Raw genomic sequence first — 23,982 nt, forward strand, 5'->3', positions numbered from 1 at the left:
GACTATCCTCATTGACAATCAACATCTTTAACGTCTTGATTTTCATTCTTGAATGAAAATCAGGACATTAAAGATGTTAGTGTTGACCAAAGACGCTGAACTAAGATGCTGGGCACTAAACAGATTGGAAAAGAAACTAAATATAACCTTTCAACAATTGACTGAGGAATGCCAAAGAATCATCTGTGAGAAGCAAAATTCCAAAAATATAGAGGAGGCAGGTGTTGCACACATTAGAAAGGTATGAAGTAACAATAAAAACTTACTCCCCAAACAGTCAAGTGAAAGTCAACCCTCCAGAAAAATCCTAAAAGAAGCCTGAGTGACCTATGGCTGTTATCCATGTCAAAGATGTGGAGAATTCCGCTGGCAGAAGGATTGTCCATACCGGTCCCGGAAATGTGATCAGTGAACCCTCAACGAACACAAAGCCTCACATTGCAGAGCAAATAAAAACAATGACGACTCAAGCGGAGAACGAAAATGTACGGAAGTACGTTATGGTAAAAATTGGGGACAAGAATGTTAGACTTCAACTTGACAGTAATTCGGATATGTCCATGTGCAAAATCGGAAAACCAAAGATGATGAGAACCAAGAAAGTTGCTCATTCAATAAGTGGAGAAAGAATAAGATTCGAAAGTGAGGGTACCACTAACATAACGTTGAAGGAAAAAACACTGAATCTCAAGATGTTTATATTATAAAACACTATATCTTTCAACGGATAATTGTCACGATGTTGAGCGACCTTGATTTTTCTATTGGATACCTTGACGATATTCTAATAATATTTGGTCAACACTAAGCCTTCTTTACATACACTCGCTGTAGTTACTGCTTTGACGAATCTATAGACCAAGATAGAAAACACATTTTTCAGGTATTCAAAAAGATAAACGAGTACAACTTCACACTTAAAGACATCAAATATGAATTTTTTCTTGACCAAATAAAATATCTAGATAGATAGGAATGGTAGACGGCCCTATCCAGAAAGGTCCATAGCAATAAAAATATGCCAGAGCCACATGACATAACAACACTGCAAAGTAATTATACTATCAAGCCTTCATTGCTAATATGCACACATTGCGTGTACTTTTAAATGAATCATTTTGGAAGAATAAAGTTTGGAACTGAACCACAAAATGCAAAATGGTGTTCGAAAAGCTAAAAGAGGTGCTCACATCGGAACTATTCCTGACCCATTACAACCCAGATTTAGACATCGTTGTTGTTGTGGGTGAGGTCAGTAATGAGGTCTATAGCTGTGGCTTCAGCGCTAAAAAATGAAGCATAGTCTAGTCATCGCTTCACTAAGGTAATATGATTGGATAGGACTCCGTATCCAATTCTGTTGCTGTTTTTGAAACCATCTGTATAGATATGCTGATGGTTTGGATATTTTTTCTGAATGTTAAGGAGTCTTTTTGATACTTTAATGGATGAGTTCGATTTTTTGGGAGCTTGTTTAGATCAAAGATAATTTCAGGTTGTTTTAGTAGCCAGAATAAAAGGCTTAGTTGGTTGACATCATGAATGTTGGCGATTGTTATACCTGCGTCATCCACTGGTGGTTTTGTATGGAGAACAAAAGGTTTTATGGGATGGATTTGTTGGTTGTGATTTTTTTCTATCATCATTTTTTTCTATCATAGTGAGTTTGCAATACAGTTGTAAGTAGTATTGTCTGGGCAAGAGAGGATTTTGGTCAAGTATTGTAAGGCTAGTTTGTCGCGTCGAATTGATAATGGGGTTCAGAGTTTCTGCTTAGAGACTTAATGGGGGAAGTTTGGAAGGCTCCCAGTGCAACCTGAGGCCCTGATGTTGAACGATGTCTAATATCTTTATGTATGACTTTCTGGTGGCATCGTAAATGAAGCTGCCATAATCTAGTTTTGATCGCACTAGTAATCTATATAACTCTAATAGGGTTTGTCTGTCCGCTCCTCAATTTATTTGCCAATTAATGGAATAGATTCACCAATGAGTGACCAATCAATGGAAAACATTCACCAATGAGTGACCAATTAATAGCATACGTCAACCAACGAGCTACCAATTAATGGCATACATTCACCAATGAGCAACCAATTAATGGCATGCATTCACCAATGAGTAATCAATTAATAACATACATTTACTAATGAGCAACCAATTAATGGCATACATCCACCAATGAGCAACCAATTAATGGAATACGTACACTAATGAGCGACCAATTAATGGCATAAATTCACCAATGAGCGACCAATTAATGGCATATGTTCACCAATGAGCAACCAATTAATGGCATACATTAACAAATGAGCAACCAATTAATGGCATACGTTCACCAATGAGCAACCAATTAATGGCATACATTCACAAATGAGCAACCAATCGATGGCATATGTTCACCAATGAGCAACCAATTAATGGCATACGCCACCAATTAGCGACAAATTAATGCAATACATTCACCAATGAGCAACCAATTAATGGCATACGTTCACCAATGAGCAACCAATTAATGGCATACATTCACACATTGAACAACCAATTAATGGTATACATTCACCAATCAGTGAGCAATTAATGGCATACGTTCACTAATGAGCAACCAATTAATGGCATACATTCACCAATGAGCGACCAATTAATGGCATACGTTCATCAATGAGCGACCAATTACTGGCATACATTCACCAATGAGCAACCAGTTAATCGCATACATTCACCAATGAGCAACCAGTTAATCGCATACATTCACCAATGAGCAACCAATTAATGGCATACGCCCATTAATGAGCAACCAATTATTGGCATACATGCACCAATTACCAACCAATTAATGGCATACGTCCACACATGAGTAACCAATATATGGTATACATTAACCAATGAGCAACTAATTAATGGCATACATTCACCAATGAGCGACAACTTAATGGCATACACCCACTAATGAGCAACCAATTAATGGCATACATTCACCAATGAGCACCCAATTAATGGCATACAGTCACTAATGAGCAACCAATCGATGGCATACGTCCACCAATGAGCAACAAATAAATGGCATGCATTCACACATTGAGCAACCAATTAATGGCATACGTTCACCAATGAGCAACCAATTAATGGCATACGTTCACCAATGAGCAAACAATTAATGGCATACGTCCACCAATGAGCAACAAATAAATGGCATACATTCACACATTGAGCAACTAATTAATAGCATACGTTCACCAATGAGCAAACAATTACTGGCATACATTAACTAATGAGCAACCAATTAATGGCATACGTACACCAATGAGCAAACAATTAATGGCATACATTCACACATTGAGCAACCAATTAATGGCATACGTCCACCAATGAGCAACCAATTAATGGCATACATTCACCAATGAGCAACCAATTAATGGCATACCTTACCCAATTAGCAACCAATTAATGGAATACGCCCACCAATGAGCGACCAATTAATGCCATACGTCCACCAATGAGCAACCAATTAATGGACATTTCAACCAATTAATGGCATACAATCACCAATGAGCAACTAATTAATTGCATACGTCCACCAATGAGCAACCAATTAATGGCATACGTTAACCAATGAGCGACCAATGGCATACGTCAACCAATGAGCGACCAATTAATGGCATACATTCACCAATGAACAACCAATTAATGGCATACATTCACGAATGAGAAACCAATTAATGGAATACGTCCATCAATATGCGACAAATTAATGGCATACATTCACCAATGAGCAACCAATTAATGGCATACGTCCACCAATGAGCAACCAATTTATGGCATACTTTCACCAATGAGTGACCAATTAATGGCATACGTTCACCAATGAGCGATCAATTAATGGCATACATTCACCAATGAGCGACCAATTACTGGCATACATTCACCAATGAGCGACCAATTACTGGCATACATTCACCAATGAGCGACCAATTACTGGCATACATTCACCAATGAGCGACCAATTAATGGCATACATTCACCAATGAGCGACCAATTAATGGCATGCATTCACCAATGAGCAACCAATTAATGGCATACCTTCATCAATGAGCGACCAATTAATGGCATACGTCCACCAATGAGCAACCAATTAATGGCATACGTCCACCAAGGAGCAACCAATTAATGGCATACGTTCACCAATGAGCAACCAATTAATGGCATACATTCACTAATGAGCAAACAATTAATGGCATACGTTCACCAATGAGCAACCAATTAATGGCATACGTCCACCAATGAGCGACCAATTAATGGCATACATTCACCAATGAGCGACCAATTAATGGCATACGTTCACCAATGAGCGACCAATTAATGGCATACGTCCACCAATGAGCAACCAATGAATGGCATACGTTCACCAATGAGCGACCAATTAATGGCATACGTCCACCAATGAGCGACCAATTAATGGCATACATTCACCAATGAGCGACCAATGAATGGCATACGTCCACCAATGAGCGACCAATTAATGCCATACGTTCACCAATGAGCGACCTACAAAATTATGTTTGTCTTTTCTGTTCTACATTTTCTGCTGGCATTTTACTGGCTAAGCAAACATGAGGTTGTTTGATGATTTTTATTACAAATATTCTATTATTATTTCTATAATAATAATAAGGGGCGAGGGTGTTGGTTGATAAGTTTTACTAGTTCAGTTTCATCTATGAGATCGTGTGGCGGTAGGTAGATGGGGCAGATTGTGACCATTCTATGTAGGATTTTATGACGGCAATTGCTTGTAAGTTAGTTTGTAGATTTATTTGGCTTTGTGATGTGGTTTTTTTAATGAGAATCAATGTTCCTCCAGAAGCTCTATTTTGGTTATTTGTTGTGTGGTTGTATTCAGTGAAGCTGTGGAGATTGATATTTTCAGATGGTTTTAAAAAGGTCACTTGTACGCATATTATCAGAGATTGGATATTAATAGAACTAATTCATTCCGGTTGGCTTTTATATCTCTGCAACTCGATTGGATTATTTTGTTGGCCATAATTTTTGTATAATTGATTTCCTTTTGTGTCATTGAGAATAGAAGTATTTTCTTTTTCTACTATTGGATTATGAGAGGTTGAAGGTTCCGTCATCTATTTCCATTGTTTCCAATGTTTTAAATTTATTCTGGTCTGTAGTTCTTGTTTTTGAGTTATTGGACCGTTTCATGTGCATTTGTGTATTTATGAGCTTTTTATCGTTGGTGATTGTGTAGAACTGGAATCTCCTTCACTCGTTCCAATGCACTGAGTAACCGTCTGTCTTGTAATGTCACCTGTTCACCGTCTCTACAGCAAAAACTGCCCCACTCCTCCAAGTGACCTGCTTTATATTACATTCACCCACGTGAATCTCGCGAGATCACGAGATCGTTTCTGTTAAATATCTCAGATGCCATCTTGGTTTCTCTTTTTCCTGTCTAACGCGCATGACAGATAGGCGCTTCACAGGTAGGCCGTTTGTATGTCCGTTTCTATTTTCTCCACATCCCCCCCTCCCGATCTCATGATCGCGGAGATGATGGGTGCTTCTTTGAAGGGGGACTTTGCAGGCCTCTTGCTGACTTGCACTCTCATCTACAGTCTGAGGATCAAAGAACACTGCCTCTCCTGTTTGATGAAGATGAGGATGGTGCAAACCAGAGCGATGGCCCATTGGCCTCAGACCCAGAGTCGCTCCTGTTATCCACCACATCGGTCACTCGGCCCCGTGTATATTTGTCAGTGCAACGGCTTCCCAGCGGCTTCACCCAGACAGGGTCCTCTGGTGCATACAACCTCTGTCCTTCCTCGTTGGTGACTTCTCTGTTGGAGTAGATTCCCTTTTCTCAGACTCGGTATTGGTAGATTGCGTTTGCAGGCGCTGTTCCTGGAGAGACGCCATCCTTTGGTGTGATGTTGTACCAATATACGGCTTCTGAAATGGTGCACTGCTCCCTGGCCGCAATTCTTTTGAAGCTGTGATGGCTCCTCTCAGCAATACCGTAACCAGATGTCACATAAGCACACTGCAGTCACAGCCGCACTCCCCACTCCTTCAGAAATTGCCTGACCTTCTGGCTGCAGAAGGCTGGGTCATTGTCCGTCAGCACCTCTTCGGGCATGCCTCTTTCAAAGAACACAGATGAGTCCTGGCACTTTAGTGGTCTTCAGAGTGAGGAAGTGATTACCACCATAATGTGTGATATCCATACCTACTCTCTGCCACATGCTGCTCACTCCCAATTGCACTTTTTTTCAATGTATCGAAGCCAGGTCGATTGATTGACACACCTCTCAACGTTCCACTGCTCTCTTGACATCTGCCTTCTTACTTCTGTGTCAACCATCTTGGTAAAATATAGTGTCCACTTAACCCCTGAGTGTCCACATTGCCGATGAAACTCACTGATACGATCCACATCCATATTACACGCGATAGCTGCACACAGCTGTTGCAGCATCTCAGAATATCCCCAGGTATCAGCCAGCAGCCACCATTGTGATACTTGTGTCAGCGCATCTACTCTGTTGCATGCAGACCTGATCACTGTTACGTCTACGGTCAGGTTGTACTCTTTGATTGTTTGACCAGGGTGGCGAGTCCGTGATAATATGGATGCAGATGGTATCAGTGATATTCATCACCGAAATAGCTTGTAGGAGACCATTTCTGTTAAATATCGCAGACGCCATCTTGGTTTCTCCTTTTTCACAGGTAGGCCATTTGTATGTCCATTTCTATTTTCCTCACAGTTTCCATAGCTTCTGGTTCTTTGCGTTCAATTGATTTGTTAGTTTTTATGCTTGATTTATCTCTGATTATAGAGGTTGAGCGAGATTGTGGTTTGTTTTTTGTGGGGCTATTTTTTTTTTGGAGGAAATTTTCCCATTTATTGTTCTTGTCTGTTCAGATATTTTTGTAGAGTCTTTGTTTTTTTGTTTATCTGTTCTACCTGCTGGCTGTAGGTAGTGACTCGTAATGTTTTGGGTCAGGATCCTGGTGGTTGAGCAGTCCATGACCTGGGGAAAAAAAAGTTGTCTCCTTGCAACACACTACCTCGGCCCTTACCTCGACTAGACAGAGGGTCAGAGAGGCCCAATCTGATCAATCGGCTAGTTATGTCAAGCCCTAACACTTTCACCGGCAAAGACAAAGACAGTTAAACATCTGCGCATGATACATGAATGTGTGGATGATACTGCATGTGTACATACATAAGTGCATATGTCTGCAACAATTTATACTCGCATGTATGGGTATATGTGTTTCGTTTTGTTGGTGTCTGTGTGGTTAGTTTGTGGACCTCAGGCATGACATAATTCTCCAGTGAACAGGCTTTAATCTATGAAAAGGTTGTGACTAGACACTGTCGAGTTTCTAAGGTCTCTCTATACACAGTGGTGCGTTAAGACATCCTGGCACAAGATTACTTCCCCCATAAACCATGACTTAACATTTAAAATAACAGTGTTCAAAACTTGAATAAAATCCTTGTAATATGAATACATTACACTAGCTTATACGAGGATTAATGGACCTTCTTTTAGTAACAGTTTCAAACATACACAATACTTAATAACAGTTTCAAACATACACAATACTTAATAAGTTTCAAACACACACAATACTTAATAACAGTTTCAAACATACACAATACTTAATAAGTTTCAAACGTACTCAATAACAGTTTCAAACATATACAATACTTAATAACAGTTTCAAACATACACAATACTTAATAACAGTTTCAAACATATACAATACTTAATAACAGTTTCAAACATACACAATACTTAATAACAGTTTCAAACATACACAATACTTAATAACAGTTTCAAACGTACACAATACTTAATAACAGTTTCAAACATACACAATACTTAATAACAGTTTCAAACATACACAATACTTAATAACAGTTTCAAACATACACAATACTTAATAACAGTTTCAAACGTACACAATACTTAATAACAGTTTCAAACATACACAATACTTAATAACAGTTTCAAACGTACACAATACTTAATAACAGTTTCAAACATACACAATACTTAATAACAGTTTCAAACGTACACAATACTTAATAACAGTTTCAAACGTACACAATACTTAATAACAGTTTCAAACGTACACAATAATTAATAACAGTTTCAAACGTACACAATACTTAATAACAGTTTCAAACGTACACAATACTTAATAACAGTTTCAAACGTACACAATACTTAATAACAGTTTCAAACGTACACAATACTTAATAACAGTTTCAAACGTACACAATACTTAATAACAGTTTCAAACGTACACAATACTTAATAACAGTTTCAAACGTACACAATACTTAATAACAGTTTCAAACGTACACAATACTTAATAACAGTTTCAAACATACACAATACTTAATAACAGTTTCAAACATACACAATACTTAATAACAGTTTCAAACATACACAATACTTAATAACAGTTTCAAACATACACACCATAATTTGGCCATTTTTTTTTGTACGTTTTTAATACATTTCAATATTTATTTAAAGTGCGATGTATGTCGGTGGTCAGTGAAGGAGAAATCCTTCTAGGCCGAGGCAATTTTTATGCATAATAAAATCACAAATATAAACAATCGAGATTTAAAAAAATATATTATTTTATTCACATATCTTATGACTTTTATTTTTATTAAGATGAAATGTAGTATCACAAGATAGAAATCTTTTTATAATTTTTATTTTTATTAAAAAAAAAACGCACTCAGAAAGACACCCATTTATTTAAATATCTTTTATTTTAAAAAAAATCTTGCTCGCGAATATCCGTCAAAATGTAATATTTAAAAATATTATTTTCAAAATATATTAATTGTCGCTGAAGTTAATGTTTTAAAGAATCATTAAATAAATATTGAATTGTCTTAAAAACGTATGCAGACCCCCCCCCCCCCCCCAAAAAAAAACACGGTACATAAAAATCAATCTTGGTCGCAAAAATCCGAAACAGAAAGAGACGCCCATTTATTTAAATATATTTTATTTAAATACGTTCGTTTTGTTACTTACTTTAAAAAATGTTTTGTAAATATATACTTTTTCTTTTAAATCTTCAAAAGTTTTGTAAATATTAAAAAAAAAATTGCTGGCGAATATTCGAGCATGTTTGCTATTTGATGTGTTTACAAACAACCGACGCCATGTGCCAATGTCAAGGTCGAATCACCGGTGTTAGTTGAAATGTGCGCCGGTCACCGCAAGGCGTCGTCGTCTGCTACAGGGTATCTATTCTTTACTTGGTCCGATGTTGCAATAATACTAAGATGAATACTTCATAAGGCTAGACGAATTCTTGTTTGAAATACATTAAAACCAAGTGACCATAGAAAGATACACTATAACGTAGTTAACTGGTCAATAAGTGACAGCAAATTAATACTCCTTACTTTTTTTACTAACTCAACGTTTGAAAGTAAAAAGAGAACTCTAATGAAATATTTGAATTTCTATACATCTTATATAGAGATCAAGTGTTAGACCCCAGTAAGGGCCCCTTGATTTTTGAGAATTTCTACTTGAGTAAAATGAAACAAAAATAAGATATTGATCTTTGAACATTGCCAATGACTATCTTTATTGGAGAAATATGAACTTGCCAATCAACAAGCATCTATATTATCCAAAAGTACCCTGTTGCACCTATATTATCCAAAAGTACCCTGTTGCACCTATATTATCTAAAAGTACCCTGTTGCACCTATATTATCCAAAAGTACCCTGTTGCACCTATATTATCCAAAAGTACCCTGTTGCACCTATATTATCCAAAAGTACCCTGTTGCACCTATATTATCTAAAAGTACCCTGTTGCACCTATATTATCCAAAAGTACCCTGTTGCACCTATATTATCCAAAAGTACCCTGTTGCACCTATATTATCCAAAAGTACCCTGTTGCACCTATATTATCCAAAAGTACCCTGTTGCACCTATATTATCCAAAAGTACCCTGTTGCACCTATATTATCCAAAAGTACCCTGTTGCACCTATATTATCCAAAAGTACCCTGTTGCACCTATATTATACAAAAGTACCCTGTTGCACCTATATTATCTAAAAGTACCCTGTTGCACCTATATTATCCAAAAGTACCCTGTTGCACCTATATTATACAAAAGTACCCTGTTGCATCTATATTATCTAAAAGTACCCTGTTGCACTTATATTATCCAAAAGTACCCTGTTGCACCTATATTATCCAAAAGTACCCTGTTGCACCTATAGTATCCAAAAGTACCCTGTTGCACCTATATTATCCAAAAGTACCCTGTTGCACCTATATTATCCAAAAGTACCCTGTTGCACCTATATTATCCAAAATTACCCTGTTGCACCTATATTATCTAAAAGTACCCTGTTGCACCTATATTATCCAAAAGTACCCTGTTGCACCTATATTATGCAAAAGTACCCTGTTGCACCTATATTATCCAAAAGTACCCTGTTGCACCTATATTATCCAAAAGTACCCTGTTGCACCTATATTATCCAAAAGTACCCTGTTGCACCTATATTATCTAAAAGTACCCTGTTGCACCTGTATTATCCAAAAGTACCCTGTTGCACCTATATTATCCAAAAGTACCCTGTTGCACCTATATTATCTAAAAGTACCCTGTTGCACCTATATTATCCAAAAGTACCCTGTTTACAAAAGTACCCTGTTGCACCTATATTATCCAAAAGTACCCTGTTGCACCGATATTATCCAAAAGTACCCTGTTGCACCGATATTATCCAAAAGTACCCTGTTGCACCTATATTATCCAAAAGTACCCTGTTGCACCTATATTATCCAAAAGTACCCTGTTGCACCTATATTATCCAAAAGTACCCTGTTGCACCTATATTATCCAAAAGTACCCTGTTGCACCGATATTATCCAAAAGTACCCTGTTGCACCTATATTATCCAAAAGTACCCTGTTGCACCGATATTATCCAAAAGTACCCTGTTGCACCGATATTATCCAAAAGTATCCTGTTGCACCTATATTATGCAAAAGTACCCTGTTGCACCTATATTATCCAAAAGTACCCTGTTGCACTTATATTATCCAAAAGTACCCTGTTGCACCTATATTATCCAAAAGTACCCTGTTGCACCTATATTATCTAAAAGTACCCTGTTGCACCTATATTATCAAAAAGTACCCTGTTGCACCTATATTATACAAAAGTACCCTGTTGCACCGATATTATCCAAAAGTACCCTGTTGCACCTATATTATCCAAAAGTACCCTGTTGCACCGATATTATCCAAAAGTACCCTGTTGCACCTATATTATCAAAAAGTACCCTGTTGCACCTATATTATCTAAAAGTACCCTGTTGCACCTATATTATCCAAAAGTACCCTGTTGCACCTATATTATCCAAAAGTACCCTGTTGCACCTATATTATCCAAAAGTACCCTGTTGCACCTATATTATCCAAAAGTACCCTGTTGCACCTATATTATCTAAAAGTACCCTGTTGCACCTATATTATCCAAAAGTACCCTGTTGCACCTATATTATCCAAAAGTACCCTGTTGCACCTATATTATCCAAAAGTACCCTGTTGCACCTATATTATCCAAAAGTACCCTGTTGCACCTATATTATCCAAAAGTACCCTGTTGCACCTATATTATCCAAAAGTACCCTGTTGCACCTATATTATCCAAAAGTACCCTGTTGCACCTATATTATACAAAAGTACCCTGTTGCACCTATATTATCCAAAAGTACCCTGTTGCACCTATATTATCCAAAAGTACCCTGTTGCACCTATATTATCTAAAAGTACCCTGTTGCACCTATATTATCCAAAAGTACCCTGTTGCACCTATATTATCCAAAAGTACCCTGTTGCACCTATATTATCCAAAAGTACCCTGTTGCACCTATATTATCCAAAAGTACCCTGTTGCACCTATATTATCCAAAAGTACCCTGTTGCACCTATATTATCCAAAAGTACCCTGTTGCACCTATATTATCCAAAAGTACCCTGTTGCACCTATATTATCCAAAAGTACCCTGTTGCACCTATATTATCCAAAAGTACCCTGTTGCACCTATATTATCCAAAAGTACCCTGTTGCACCTATATTATTCAAAAGTACCCTGTTGCACCTATATTATCCAAAAGTACCCTGTTGCACCTATATTATCCAAAAGTACCCTGTTGCACCTATATTATCCAAAAGTACCCTGTTGCACCTATATTATACAAAAGTACCCTGTTGCACCTATATTATCTAAAAGTACCCTGTTGCACCTATATTATCCAAAAGTACCCTGTTGCACCTATATTATACAAAAGTACCCTGTTGCATCTATATTATCTAAAAGTACCCTGTTGCACTTATATTATCCAAAAGTACCCTGTTGCACCTATATTATCCAAAAGTACCCTGTTGCACCTATAGTATCCAAAAGTACCCTGTTGCACCTATATTATCCAAAAGTACCCTGTTGCACCTATATTATCCAAAAGTACCCTGTTGCACCTATATTATCCAAAAGTACCCTGTTGCACCTATATTATCTAAAAGTACCCTGTTGCACCTATATTATCCAAAAGTACCCTGTTGCACCTATATTATCCAAAAGTACCCTGTTGCACCTATATTATCCAAAAGTACCCTGTTGCACCTATATTATCCAAAAGTACCCTGTTGCACCTATATTATCCAAAAGTACCCTGTTGCACCTATATTATCTAAAAGTACCCTGTTGCACCTGTATTATCCAAAAGTACCCTGTTGCACCTATATTATCCAAAAGTACCCTGTTGCACCTATATTATCTAAAAGTACCCTGTTGCACCTATATTATCCAAAAGTACCCTGTTTACAAAAGTACCCTGTTGCACCTATATTATCCAAAAGTACCCTGTTGCACCTATATTATCCAAAAGTACCCTGTTGCACCGATATTATCCAAAAGTACCCTGTTGCACCTATATTATCCAAAAGTACCCTGTTGCACCTATATTATCCAAAAGTACCCTGTTGCACCTATATTATCCAAAAGTACCCTGTTGCACCTATATTATCCAAAAGTACCCTGTTGCACCTATATTATCCAAAAGTACCCTGTTGCACCTATATTATCCAAAAGTACCCTGTTGCACCTATATTATCCAAAAGTACCCTGTTGCACCGATATTATCCAAAAGTACCCTGTTGCGCCTATATTATCCAAAAGTACCCTGTTGCACCGATATTATCCAAAAGTACCCTGTTGCACCGATATTATCCAAAAGTACCCTGTTGCACCTATATTATGCAAAAGTACCCTGTTGCACCTATATTATCCAAAAGTACCCTGTTGCATCTATATTATCTAAAAGTACCCTGTTGCACTTATATTATCCAAAAGTACCCTGTTGCACCTATATTATCCAAAAGTACCCTGTTGCACCTATATTATCTAAAAGTACCCTGTTGCACCTATATTATCAAAAAGTACCCTGTTGCACCTATATTATACAAAAGTACCCTGTTGCACCGATATTATCCAAAAGTACCCTGTTGCACCTATATTATCCAAAAGTACCCTGTTGCACCGATATTATCCAAAAGTACCCTGTTGCACCTATATTATCCAAAAGTACCCTGTTGCACCTATATTATCTAAAAGTACCCTGTTGCACCTATATTATCCAAAAGTACCCTGTTGCACCTATATTATCCAAAAGTACCCTGTTGCACCTATATTATCCAAAAGTACCCTGTTGCACCTATATTATCCAAAAGTACCCTGTTGCACCGATATTATCCAAAAGTACCCTGTTGCACCTATATTATCCAAAAGTACCCTGTTGCACCTATATTATCTAAAAGTACCCTGTTTCACCGATATTATCCAAAAGTACCCTGTTGCACCTATATTATCCAAAAGTACCCTGTTTCACCTATATTATCCAAAAGTACCCTGTTGCACCTATATTATCCAAAAGTACCCTGTTGCACCTATATTATCCAAAAGTACCCTGTTGCACCTATATTATGCAAAAGTACCCTGTTGCACCTATATTATCTAAAAGTACCCTGTTGCACCTATATTATCCAAAAGTACCCTGTTGCACCGATATTATCCAAAAGTACCCTGTTGCACCTATATTATCCAAAAGTACCCTGTTGCACCTATATTATCTAAAAGTACCCTGTTGCACCTATATTATCCAAAAGTACCCTGTTGCACCTATATTATCCAAAAGTACCCTGTTGCACCTATATTATCCAAAAGTACCCTGTTGCACCTATATTATCCAAAAGTACCCTGTTGCACCTATATTATCTAAAAGTACCCTGTTGCACCTATATTATCCAAAAGTACCCTGTTGCACCTATATTATCCAAAAGTACCCTGTTGCACCTATATTATCCAAAAGTACCCTGTTGCACCTATATTATCCAAAAGTACCCTGTTGCACCTATATTATCCAAAAGTACCCTGTTGCACCTATATTATCCAAAAGTACCCTGTTGCACCTATATTATCCAAAAGTACCCTGTTGCACCGATATTATCCAAAAGTACCCTGTTGCACCGATATTATCCAAAAGTACCCTGTTGCACCGATATTATCCAAAAGTACCCTGTTGCACCTATATTATCCAAAAGTACCCTGTTGCACCTATATTATCCAAAAGTACCCTGTTGCACCTATATTATCCAAAAGTACCCTGTTGCACCTATATTATCTAAAAGTACCCTGTTGCACCTATATTATACAAAAGTACCCTGTTGCACCTATATTATCCAAAAGTACCCTGTTGCACCTATATTATCCAAAAGTACCCTGTTGCACCTATATTATCCAAAAGTACCCTGTTGCACCGATATTATCCAAAAGTACCCTGTTGCACCTATATTATCCAAAAGTACCCTGTTGCACCTATATTATCTAAAAGTACCCTGTTGCACCGATATTATCCAAAAGTACCCTGTTGCACCTATATTATCCAAAAGTACCCTGTTTCACCTATATTATACAAAAGTACCCTGTTGCACCTATATTATCCAAAAGTACCCTGTTGCACCTATATTATCCAAAAGTACCCTGTTGCACCTATATTATGCAAAAGTACCCTGTTGCACCTATATTATCTAAAAGTACCCTGTTGCACCTATATTATCCAAAAGTACCCTGTTGCACCGATATTATCCAAAAGTACCCTGTTGCACCTATATTATCCAAAAGTACCCTGTTGCACCTATATTATCCAAAAGTACCCTGTTGCACCGATATTATCCAAAAGTACCCTGTTGCACCTATATTATCCAAAAGTACCCTGTTGCACCTATATTATCTAAAAGTACCCTGTTGCACCGATATTATCCAAAAGTACCCTGTTGCACCTATATTATCCAAAAGTACCCTGTTTCACCTATATTATACAAAAGTACCCTGTTGCACCTATATTATCCAAAAGTACCCTGTTGCACCTATATTATCCAAAAGTACCCTGTTGCACCTATATTATGCAAAAGTACCCTGTTGCACCTATATTATCTAAAAGTACCCTGTTGCACCTATATTATCCAAAAGTACCCTGTTGCACCGATATTATCCAAAAGTACCCTGTTGCACCTATATTATCCAAAAGTACCCTGTTTCACCTATATTATCCAAAAGTACCCTGTTGCACCTATATTATCCAAAAGTACCCTGTTGCACCTATATTATCCAAAAGTACCCTGTTGCACCTATATTATGCAAAAGTACCCTGTTGCACCTATATTATCTAAAAGTACCCTGTTGCACCTATATTATCCAAAAGTACCCTGTTGCACCGATATTATCCAAAAGTACCCTGTTGCACCTATATTATCCAAAAGTACCCTGTTGCACCTATATTATCTAAAAGTACCCTGTTGCACCTATATTATCCAAAAGTACCCTGTTGCACCTATATTATCCAAAAGTACCCTGTTGCACCTATATTATCCAAAAGTACCCTGTTGCACCTATATTATCCAAAAGTACCCTGTTGCACCTATATTATCTAAAAGTACCCTGTTGCACCTATATTATCCAAAAGTACCCTGTTGCACCTATATTATCCAAAAGTACCCTGTTGCACCTATATTATCCAAAAGTACCCTGTTGCACCTATATTATCCAAAAGTACCCTGTTGCACCTATATTATCCAAAAGTACCCTGTTGCACCTATATTATCCAAAAGTACCCTGTTGCACCTATATTATCCAAAAGTACCCTGTTGCACCTATATTATCCAAAAGTACCCTGTTGCACCGATATTATCCAAAAGTACCCTGTTGCACCGATATTATCCAAAAGTACCCTGTTGCACCGATATTATCCAAAAGTACCCTGTTGCACCTATATTATCCAAAAGTACCCTGTTGCACCTATATTATCCAAAAGTACCCTGTTGCACCTATATTATCCAAAAGTACCCTGTTGCACCGATATTATCCAAAAGTACTCTGTTGCACCTATATTATCCAAAAGTACCCTGTTGCACCTATATTATCCAAAAGTACCCTGTTGCACCTATATTATCTAAAAGTACCCTGTTGCACCTATATTATACAAAAGTACCCTGTTGCACCTATATTATCCAAAAGTACCCTGTTGCACCTATATTATCCAAAAGTACCCTGTTGCACCTATATTATCCAAAAGTACCCTGTTGCACCGATATTATCCAAAAGTACCCTGTTGCACCTATATTATCCAAAAGTACCCTGTTGCACCTATATTATCTAAAAGTACCCTGTTGCACCGATATTATCCAAAAGTACCCTGTTGCACCTATATTATCCAAAAGTACCCTGTTTCACCTATATTATACAAAAGTACCCTGTTGCACCTATATTATCCAAAAGTACCCTGTTGCACCTATATTATCCAAAAGTACCCTGTTGCACCTATATTATGCAAAAGTACCCTGTTGCACCTATATTATCTAAAAGTACCCTGTTGCACCTATATTATCCAAAAGTACCCTGTTGCACCGATATTATCCAAAAGTACCCTGTTGCACCTATATTATCCAAAAGTACCCTGTTGCACCTATATTATCTAAAAGTACCCTGTTGCACCTATATTATCCAAAAGTACCCTGTTGCACCTATATTATCCAAAAGTACCCTGTTGCACCTATATTATCCAAAAGTACCCTGTTGCACCTATATTATCTAAAAGTACCCTGTTGCACCTATATTATCCAAAAGTACCCTGTTGCACCTATATTATCCAAAAGTACCCTGTTGCACCGATATTATCCAAAAGTACCCTGTTGCATCGATTTTTTTTTTATTTCCAGAGACTTTGTTCAGCCCACATCAAAATATTCATACACATCTCATAATACTTTTAAGTTGCTTTGTTCCCCAAACCCTCATTTACCTTCACACTTTTCAAGCCCACGTTGACATTTTGAATTTACATTATTTCCCCAAACATTATTTACCTCAAGCTAGGACATTAGCCTTTTTTCTTTACCACTGTTTCTTTACCCCTATTTTATTGTGCCTATTTGATTAATATTCCCATTAATAAAAAATATGTATTTTATACAAACTCTTGTATCAGTGTTATTTCTTGTTGTGTTTATTGATATCTTATCTGAAACCCAAAGTGGAGTTTGGGAACAAATAACCACTTTTTATTACTTTTTTTCTTGTTCTTTTTTTAATCCAGGAAATCAATGTTTATGTCTGGTGGTCTTCTTGGTCTGTAAGAATGTATAGATGCTATTTATTCCTGCTGCATATACATTTTTAAATGCTAAAAGAAAAAAAAATCTCATCTCTACTTACATTGTGAAAATGCTTTTGGTTATGAAACAATACAAACGTTTAAATATTATTATTCATAAATTTAATAATTAAAGAACACAATAATACTCATACTTAAAATCGTTTGATAATCGGATAATTCAGAAATGGGTGCAAGGGTATGTGAGGTTCTTAAATTATAGCTTTTTATTTTATTGCTATAGCAAACATCTAAATGACTACTTTAAATACAGTTCCTGATTTCAAAAAAAGAAAAACCAAAAGATTCATCTGCCTTACTTTTAATGCTAGGTTTATTTTTGGTGTCTTTTCAATTCAATAGAAATCCTCCTAAATTTGCTGATGAGGAGACCGTGCTTACCAAAAAAACTATGTATAATTGTTCTACGTGACTTCATGTATACCACAAATAAAAAGCACGGATTTCCGAAACGATCGTACAGATAATTGACTTTGTTGTTGTTCCTTCTTATGAAACTGATTTTTAATTTAATTAAATTTTGATTTTTAAATTTTAAAAATTTTTAAATTATAAATCACATTACTTAATATTGAATTAGCTCTAGGACATTTAACTATCGAGCTTATTATATATCTAAATTACAACGAGCATTTCCTGTATTTTAATTAAACTAGTAATTTCACTATTACATTAAAATACACTTAGCTCTTTAGACTATTATTCTAATCTCCTTTAAATTATATATATATATATATATATATATATATATATATATATATATATATATAAATAAACAGGACTGCATTGTAGTGACTGTAATTTGATGTGTTCTTATGAACAACCTGACCTGATAACAGGTTGTTTTTTTTTTGTTTCAACATTGTGACAATATTACAATTGTTGCAAAAACATCCTTGTTTCACACCACTTTGGATGTTGAAAGGTTCTGATAACAAAAAAAAAAAAAACAAAAACAAAAAAAAATACCTTTAATGTTATTTAATTAGCAAATCTAATACTCTCAACGAGCCTGGCTCAAAATTCAACCTTAAAAAGATTCATGAAAAGACGATCACTGAGAACCAGGTCACACGTCTTTGTAGGATCTTTAGAGTGGGTGTAATTGTTTGCTGCAATTCTCCTGTAGCTGGCAGAGAGAAAGCACCATGGTAGACCTATTGATCTTTGCAAATACCTCTTCAGTTCAACTAAAGTAAAGAGCTGCTGCTACTACTAAGGTCCTGAAATGACATGATAATTATTACAGTCACTTGCACTGTTCTTTGTATAATGTGGGGATATTTGCATCATTCATGACTTCATGTAGTTGCATAGTGATAATGACTTTGGAACACTTCAACATATCGTTTCTGGTTGTTCCTTTTTGATTATTTCCGGGTAGGACACTAGATTTCAAAGTGAACAAGACACTAAATGACATAATGATTGGTTCAGTAGTTAATAAAAAAAAAAAATAAAATATTAATGTTAAACACCTCCTAAGGTACATCTTGCCATTGTGTAATTGCAATGTATGAGATGTAAAGGTTGTGCACAAGTTTAAGAGTTTGAAATTATTCCTATTTTCTTTTCCAACTCTTGTGTCAGTTTATGATTTCCCAATCTGAGTTGCCACTATGCTACTGTACAGAACAATCTTTGCACTTTGAAGAGTATTATAAAACTGATCTCTCTACTAATTTGTTGCAAGATACAAATGAAAATAATTGAATCAACTGAAATACTGTTGAGATAATAAAACTGAAGTTATTTTTAACTCAATTAAAAGACAAAACATTGGTCAATTCAAAACTTTATCATTACACAGGTTAAAAAGGCAATAAACTTTTAATCAAATTAAATATTTACCTGTTAGCAATGGAATGTTCCAAAAATAATATATAATGATTGTGCAAACTATCCAGATTTTCCAGGATTAAATGCTTACCTGAAAAATAAAAACAAAAAATCAATTAAGCATAAAAAAATATTTTTAAAAGTAACATATTGATATATGAACTTTATTTAAGAAAATAGAAGATTACCAAAGTAGGGAGGGGATGGTGGTCTAGTGATTAATGACACAGACCTGAGTGTCCCAAGTTTGAATCCAGTTTGTTCCACAAAAATCACTTTCACTAAGGATGTTGGCAACATTCACGCGGCCCCTCCCATAATCCCTGACGTCTTTCTAGAAATAATTCTGACTAGAAAAATATCGGCGACACTAAATGCCAACAATTGAATCTTTGAATTTATACAATATGATTGTGTTATTGTCATGTTGAAGCATTTTTATGAGTTAAAAATAAGGCCAAAATGACATAGAAATAACTTCTATTGACATAAAATGCAAACTTAATTTCTAAATGCTGAATGTACAAAACCTTTGCACAAAACCTATGGTTAGTTTATTAGTCAAATTTTGAATTAGGGAATGTTTCCTTATTTTTCGCATGATGTCACAGATCTACTTAGTAATTGGTTATTCCCCAGCATATGTGCTGCTTCTTTCAGTCATCTTACTCTCCACCGTTCTTCTCTGTCTATAATTTTTACTTTGTCCAATAATGATAGATGGCTTCCCCTTTACTTCCAGATTTAGTCAGCGATACTTGACTTTTCAGTCTCTCCACATACTATTGCTTTTCGATGTTGTTCTAACCGTACTTTCAGTGGACGACACGTTCACCTTTGTATAGTTTCCTACATTTACATTGGATTTCATATACACAGTTATAGTCATGATTTTTTGTTGTAGGGGGTTTGACTCTCACAAGCTGTTTCCAGAGAGATGAATCACTCCTGAAGACTGTGGTCATATTGATTACATGTTCGTTTAAGTTTTTCAGACAAGCCCTTCATCTATGGTATACAAATTGCGGTGAGTTTCTGTGTGGTGTCCTTTTTGTCTGATCCAGATTTATTGGAGCTGATGTCATGCTCCCTGGATAGTTGTTTCAGTGGAGGGTTTCTCTTAAACTGTCCACCTCCTCTTGATATGCGCTACTGTCACTACATATTGCTTTTGCTTGAATTTGTAGGCAACGAATGATTCCTTTCTTTACATTATATGGATGGTGAGAGTTGAAGTTTAGGTACTGTCCAGTGAAAGTTGGCTTTCGGTAGGCAGATGACATAAACCCCTGATAAGTGCAGGTTATCAGCACATTTAGGAATGATAATTTGTTGTTATGTTCTTTTTCCATCGTGAAATATATACTTCTACGGATCAAGTTCACATGGTCTAGTAATGTTTGAACATCTTCCTGATGAAGCTAGAGAATGAATGTGTCATCTACATATCACAACCACATTGTTGATCCTAATGCCGTTTCCTCAAAGTATTCCATGTATACATTGCCCAGTACTGGGGACAATGGTGATCTTATCGCCAGACCTTCTTCCTGCAGATATATATCAGATCCCACCACGAAGTATGTAGTTTCTACAGAGAATGTCAACATCTCTATTATATTGTCAATTGGGATGCAAGAGTGAGGCATCCGATGTCAGCTTATCCTGTATCACTGTCAGAGTCTCATCAGTGTGTACTTTCGTGAACAGACTCACTACATCTAGACTCATCATCCAGTTGGAATGAATGGGAGCATTTTTTATTATTTCCATGAAGTGAGGTGAATTCTTGACATATGATGGAGATTTGTTGATGATTGAAGTGATTATATTTACCAGGAATCGGCTCAATGGATGGCATGCTGAACCTCGGGAACTGACAATGGGTCTTAATGGAATACTGTCCTTATAAATCTTAGGAAGGGCGTATAGGTGTGGTAGCTTACTGTAATGTTGTATTAGCTGCCTGTATTTTGCAGGTGGTTTAAGATCCTTATTCTTACTGAGGATCTGTGATAGCTTCCTTTCCGTTTTCAGAAAATTACACTCAAGACAAGAACTGTAGTTTGAGGAATCCAAATAATACGAACAACTTCTAATAAATATATTTATGCTCATTTCACTTTTTATTGACCAGAAAAAAATTAAAAGAATTGTTTTGGAATTGAAAATACTAGTCAAATTTTTCTGATTCTCCAAAAAGTTAAGATTTTTATGATTCTGATTAATCATCCCAACACTAATTATTGTGAAAATCTTTTTAAATATAGTGATTATAAAGAAAAGAAAAACAAAAAACTAAATTTGTCTGCATAAATTAAATGATCTCATGAATATTATATTTTTTATAATGAAATTTTATTTGTAATTTTACAATATAATTTTATAATAGTTTTCTTTTGCATAATGCAATTTTGAACTAAATTTTACAAACGTTTTACTTCAAATTCTATGGCAGAACTTTGATATATGGAAATTACACTTGGCATCAATACTTATTTTCAGAGATCCAACAAATGCATCTGTTTCACTTTTTGTATCATTTGGAAGAATAAAATGAAAGTTTCTATTTTTACTATTTTTTCATAAGTGCTCATTCTCTTTCAAATTTGCATTTTATTTAATAATTAATAAATAATTGCTTTCATTTAATTTCATTTACTTTTTAACATTTAGAATGCACTATTAGTTTTAAATTAAAGAGAATTAATTACCAGTATGACATGTTTAAAAATTATTCCAATAATGCAGTTGGTAAAGTTTTTAATCAGCTATTTTTTATTTGTTTAAATATTTAATGTCTTGTAAACGAGATACAGGTCGGAGAGAAAAACTGAAGAATGCAGGTGATCAGAAAGCAAAGATTATCCAAGAATTAATGAGGAACCCTACGTATCCAGCAAGCAATCCTGGAACGAAGTAATATCATTTTTATTCTTATTTTATTAATTTCTATATATCTATATATAAAAGTGACCTTGTCTGCCTGTGTGAAGAAGGATCTCTACTAAACTACTGTCAATTTTTGATCTACAGATTTGAAACTTGATATATAGGAGGCTTGGACCTGTGAAACAAATTTGAGTTGGTTTTTAGGAAGAAAAAATAACTGCTTATTGGTCAAAATTGAAAAATTGGTAGTTCACAGGTGTAATTCAACTGTGTATCTTCTACACATGCAGAAATTTATATGTTTAACTATATTACTTTTTAAAGCTTTTATAAGCATGTGAACTTAGTGCAGATGGTAATGATACACGACTTCGTTTCAATACTAGCTGATGGCACCAAAGCCATATATTTTTTCTTTAACGTTTGAAATCACTACTACATATTGGGTACAATATAATAATCAATAGTATATTAGCTCTATAATAATAAATATATATCTGCATAAATAAAAAATATATTACTTAAGCATATGTTATGACCGAACCATGTCTGGCGGTCACTATTAAATATCAGGTACAATTTAATAATTAAGAGAATAGCCCCTATAATAATAAATACAAAATCAGCATTAAGAAAATATCATATTTAATCATATTTTACAATCAGGCAATACACAGCAACCTGCTAGTAAATAAACAAAAGTAAAAAATTGTCTAATTGTAAAAAATTGTTTTATTGTAAAAAGTTGTCTAATTGTAAAAAGTTGTTTTATTGTAAAAGTTGTTTTATTGTAAAAGTTGTCTTATTGTAAAAGTTGTCTTATTGTAAAAAGTTGTTTTATTGTAAAAAGTTGTTTTATTTCAAAAGTTGTTTTATTGTAAAAGTTGTTTTATTGCAAAAGTTGTTAAAAGTTGTCCTATTGTAAAAAGTTGTCTTATTGTAAAAAATTGTCTTATTGTAAAAAATTGTCTTATTGTAAAAAATTGTCTTATTGTAAAAGTTATTTTATTGCAAAAGTTATTTTATTGCAAAAGTTGTCGTATTGTAAAAAGTTGTCTTATTGTAAAAATTGTCTTATTGTAAAAAATTGTCTCATTGTAAAAAGTTGTTTTATTGTAAAAGTTGTTTTATTGTAAAAGTTGTTTTATTGCAAAAGTTGTTTTATTGCAAAAGTTGTTTTATTGCAAAAGTTGTTTTATTGCAAAAGTTGTTTTATTGCAAAAGTTGTCTTATTGTAAAAAATTGTCTTATTGCAAAAGTTGTTTTATTGTAAAAGTTGTTTTATTGTAAAAGTTGTTTTTTTATTGCAAAAGTTGTTTTATTGTAAAAGTTGTTTTATTGTAAAAGTTGTTTTTTTATTGCAAAAGTTGTTTTATTGTAAAAAGTTGTCTTATTGTAAAAAATTGTTTTATTGTAAAAAGTTG

General features: G+C 35.3%; 1 protein-coding gene across 11 annotated transcripts in view; it reads right to left on the reverse strand.

Moving 5' to 3' along the window:
- The window catches only part of LOC145248787 (kin of IRRE-like protein 1), a 2,909,730-nt gene that overhangs the window by 420,539 nt on the left and 2,465,209 nt on the right, over positions 1–23,982 (reverse strand). For 7 of the 11 annotated variants that reach the window (XR_013863395.1, XM_080110422.1, XM_080110420.1 and 4 more), the window contains one exon: positions 19,679–19,757. The exons of the other annotated variants lie outside the window; for them this stretch is intronic. The gene's annotated coding sequence lies outside the window, so the exon portion shown is untranslated. The remainder of the gene's footprint in view (positions 1–19,678; positions 19,758–23,982) is intronic. 11 annotated transcript variants of the gene reach the window in all.

Source organism: Euprymna scolopes, chromosome 27 (assembly GCF_053919585.1).
Source record: "Euprymna scolopes isolate OS-2025 chromosome 27, ASM5391958v1, whole genome shotgun sequence".
NCBI lineage: Eukaryota > Metazoa > Mollusca > Cephalopoda > Sepiida > Sepiolidae > Euprymna > Euprymna scolopes.